The sequence below is a fragment of the Mchenga conophoros genome, linkage group LG7, assembly GCF_057382185.1.
Source record: "Mchenga conophoros isolate Kocher_MC1m ecotype Shallow Benthic linkage group LG7, M_conophoros_male_GT1.1, whole genome shotgun sequence".
Classification (NCBI taxonomy): Eukaryota; Metazoa; Chordata; class Actinopteri; order Cichliformes; family Cichlidae; genus Mchenga; species Mchenga conophoros.
Window position 1 is genome coordinate 14,102,528 of NC_140532.1, and position 4,981 is coordinate 14,107,508.

Here is a 4,981-nt window from a genome sequence, read left to right on the forward strand (position 1 = left end):
TGGTGTAATCACAACTAAATGTCAGACAACATAAGGCCTGGTGCATAATGGCTTCAAATTGATATCTCTCTCTTGCTTTAATTATGAAATGCAAATTTTGCTTAAAAGGTATTGATTGTAGTTTAAAGGAAGAGCAAGCCGTCAGCCTGAAAAGTGAAGAGAGGACCCTGGAGTCACAGCAGACTGAACATGTGCATGGGGAGGGGTTTGCTTTGTGAAATAAAAGCCAGGGAGGATCTTTCTGGTTAGCTGCCTTACTTTGTCTTACATAAAATGAGATTAGGGGTTAAGTAACTACAAGGTTGGGATGATTATCAGTTATGATTGCTACTATTTAGATGCAGACTTTGGTCATTAATCAAAGCAGTTAGTCCCGGACCTGTGAAGCAGATTTCCAAGTAACTGAATCCCCAGAGTCAGGTGTGTCACTCAGTTTGGGAAGCAGGAGATGAACCGGTGCAGGGGGCCGGACTGTGGATAGCTATCTATCATGGACAAACTAGGCTTCCGAGAGCAGAGTGACAGGTCTTGCACACAGAGCTAAGCGGCATGCCAGGCTGGGACGTTTTAACCCTGGAGACACTGCACCCTCTGGCTGGCCTTCCCAGGAGAATGAATGTTATTGCTTGGGATTCAACATGTGCTCCGGTAAACATAAACCAAACCTAGCTCATATTGCTTCACCCTCGACTGGAAACCTAACCTCAGTGACTGAATGAGCCAGTATCATAATTAAATCATCAGTGCTTCGCTTTTACTGTGCCTGCAACCCTAACCACAGCAGGAGATGGGTGAAAGGAACACGGCTCTGCCAGCCGGTGATCATAGTGTAACCAAAGGCTGAATAGTGGAGCATGGCAGGAGCCAGTAGGGCAACAGACACCCACCTAACACCCACTTAGACCTTATCTGGATATCTGTGCTATCATTCTTTTAGTTACTCCTACATTATCCTTACTTACCGCAGCCCTTTTGAACATTGTTCATTACAATTGAGAAGAAAGGTGCAGATTTACTTATTAGCCTGCACATTTTTAAACCTTTTCTGTGTTTTTTACCCAGTTGTTTCTGGTTTTACCTTTGAATTTCCAATCCTCAAGCTCCTGTCAAAGCTCAGCTCGCACACCCCACATATCTAGATTTATGTGACGATCGTATGGTGTGATTTCTTTTTTTTTTTAGTGGCATATGGCATGAAGTTATGATTAAAATTGCAATGGACAACTTTCCCCTCCCCTGTAACCCAGATGGCAGCTGAACATCATCAAGAGCTCCCACTCTGTGGACTTCTGGTTTCACGGTAGCTGCTTACAAGATAGTCTAATATGAATGGGGCCCTATGGAGCTGTAGCCAAAAATGCTCATTATTGTTTCAATAGGAGTCAATACAATAGATATAGTTTTTAGGTTTGAAATAAATGTGCCTTTCTGTTAGTATTATGCATGCCACAGCACCTCAACCACTTCACAGCATGCAGCATTTTGATTTTATACACAAAGCAGCGGTCGCTGTTGGATTATGTTGTGATTTAATTCAGCTCCTAACATTTCCTGTAGCTGCTGTTTGCAAACAGGTGCCATCAAAGAATTATGTCATCTCAAATCCTTAATATAACTGCTAATCAGCATTTGGAGAATGCTAAAGTTTAGTCAGTACTGGCATGTTAGAGAAAATAATTAACTTTTCTTTTCAACTGTGTGCTGCAGCAGCACAATAGCTTATTCTTTATGTGGTGAAAGAACGCAATATCACTAAAGCAATGTATCATTAATATTATACAGGTTACAGCTGACTAAATAGAATTCAAATTAGATAACAAAACATTGTAACTTTCAGTACCAACATTTTCTTTTGTCTCTCAAACACAACAATCAGCTGGAGCCATCAGACAGTGAATGATCTGAAATCCACAACCTTCAGCAAACTCTGCAGGTAGGTTTGCTCGCTCTTACTTCAGTAGCTAATGGCATGTTGCACTGCATGTCTAATGACTGAGACCCTATCAGAGCTCATCCTGTCGAACAGAGGATATTAAGGAAGGTAGTTATAAAAGCCAGACTTTAATTTGACCTCTGCCTGCCCTTTTCTCTAGTGAGGTGGCTCCGAGAAGCAGGCCGGGAGTTTGGGCAGTTGGTGATGAATGACTGTATTTGGTGGGCAGATTGCTACAGTTCCACACTAATTGAGGGGGTCAACACAAAGAGCAAATGTGGTAATTGAGTCACTTGACTGTGGCTGTTGAGCTTACCGCAGTTCTTTTGACCCTGTAGCCCGGCCTGGAGTCTCCCACTGAGCCCTGTCTGTTTTTCTTCTCAAAGATATTATTGTCTGTTTTATTAGTTCTTTTTATGCACATCTTCAGTTGTCTGAGGGAGGTTTATTGGACTCTAAGTGCTGCACAGTTTTTATTAGAATGATTAAAAGCAGTCAACAGTATATAGAGCTGTCCTGTGGTCGGGAAAAGTCTAAGCTTCAGGTGACCTTTATGTTGTATTTTCTCACCAAAAATATGCTTCATCCCCATCATTTATACTGGAATCATGTAAAGAGATTTCTTTTATTAAGCTACAAGTGCAGGGAGAAAAGCCTTTCTGATGAACCCATGACCATGTGAGTGTTGCATTGAGAAACACTGGAAGAAATGTCAGCATACCTTTTAAATTTATCTGTGTGAGTTTTATTAAAGTTTTCAAATTTTCAGAATATGAGTTTTTAGTGAGAATGAGTTTGACCAATTAAATGATAAAGGTCTGAAGATTATTGGACTGTCTATGCCAAGCATGCTAAACTACACATGTGCTGCAATATCCTTTTACCAACTCTATTACTATATTGCTACACATGTTATAGTTTTACTTCACTGGAAGTCTGATGGTCTTATTTAGTGTTTTCATGAATAACTCCCGAGTCCATGTACATTACTCGCTTCTACTTTTGCTGTTTTGGCAGTGTTAAAAAAAGCAGCTGCACAATGAAACAGGACTTTACATTATCTGTTTTTCTTCTGATTATATATTTTATTATTTCTTTCTATAAAACTTTAGAAAATGTGAAAATGACATGATCTTCTCATGTCATATTTTTCTAATCTACACTTGAAGATCAAGAAGATTTTTTAGGATTTACATATACATATATTTTAAAAAATGCAAATATTTATAACATAAGAGGCTTCAACTAAATAATAATTGCCACTAAAACATGTTTATTATAAAAAATAATTGCTGGTTGACTCTGTTTTAGGTCATATATTTAAATTAAAACAAATAATAATAATTTTCTCTGCTGATTGTATCATCTACTCCGTTTTCCTTCTCTTTGGTAGATCGCCTTAAATAACATCTGTGTGTTTGTTTGTTTTTATCATGTTCTAACTTCTTCTTTTGAGATATTTTGGCTGAGCCACCCTCCCGTTTTTATTTTGCCAGAGGAGTCATCTTTGTGGTGTTATTGGATGGAGTTTAATGGATCTGTTGGCCTTTGCATTTGCTTTGCTCCTGAAACATGTGCTCAGCTGAGACTTGGGCAGAACACCATCCATTTACACCTAATGGCCAATGCCTTTGGATGTGTTGAGTTGTGAACAAACCTCTCACTGTGCACGCGTGTGTGTGTGTGTGTGTGTGCGTGTGTGAAAAGCTACAAGGACAAATGCATTCTGCATTTAATGAGTGTGGGCCAAAGGGAACCTGGGTAGTTAAAACTGAGAGTTGGCGAGACTATTTTGTCCCTTGTTACCTGACTCTTCTGTTGCACCTTTAAACTGCAACATGCCACTAAACTACTCTGATGGTCTCGCAGGACAGATGTAGAGGCTGCAATCCTGTGCGAATGGGATTGATGGACCACATTAAACTCTGAGCTTCATCCTGCTTAAATGCTTTTGCACTCTAAATCTTTTCTGCTATATCGCACTGTGGTAAGAGCACAGACTGTAAAAGGTTTATCCGAGAGATTGCTGGGCTGTCATTTGAACTGTATATGTGGTTGATATGTATGCCTATTTATTTTCTTAAATGCATGGGTAGAAACAAAGATGAGATTTCTTTGTTTATCTTGGCACATCTCCCAAAAGCCTTTTAAATGTCCGCCCTTCTCCTCAAATCCTCCTTACTCCTAAGATGTGATTGTTTGAACGCACAGAAATATGGATGTTGTAATTACTATTTGCGCAAACAAGACAGCAGCTTCATTGATATGCTGCCACTGATAAGACAAGAGCTTGGCAGTGAGACAATGGTTGAGGCCACCAGGGGCTCGCGAGCACCAGGGACGTAGGACCGTCCTGCCTCCTTCGTCAATGCAGACAACCAACAAAAGCGGCCTGTCATTCACGGCACACGAGCGTTTTTAATTAATTTTCACTCAGCTCTCCTCGGAGTGCTTATGTGGTGATGTTGACCCCCAGATCTGAATGTAGATCTGAATGTAGCTTTCTCTTCGTCTCTGCCCGTCAGAAGGTCAGCAGTGCAGTCATCCTAAACAGAAGCCCCATTTTCTATAGTCCTGGACTCATGAGGTTGTTAACATTGTCCTAACCAGGGACGTGTTAGAGGTCAGTGGGGAAAATCGCAAGAAGGCTTGTGTAAGAGCATGCAAAACATGATAAACAGTACGGACCCGCATCGACGATCTGTGTAGAATTCAGTGATGTTGCGACCTGTAAAAAACTGCCAGCACAATCTACCTATTAGCCTTTACAACAACGTAATGCACACATCCTTATGCGGCATTAAGACTATAGAGAGAAGGGTTTTAATGATGTTCTCGCCATGCATAAGTGCAAATCTGGGTGGCCTGTGGATAAGCCGGATCAGGGTTGATCAAATTGCTATTGTCTTAAAGCCATTCTGATTCGGATTAGTTCACAGGAGTGGTCACACCCGCTTGGTCTGTAAATCTATAGGTCCTTATGTTTCCACCTTGCACTCCCACCAGGCTTTGTGATCTGCCAGGGCTTTGGAGGATGAAAGGAAGTGG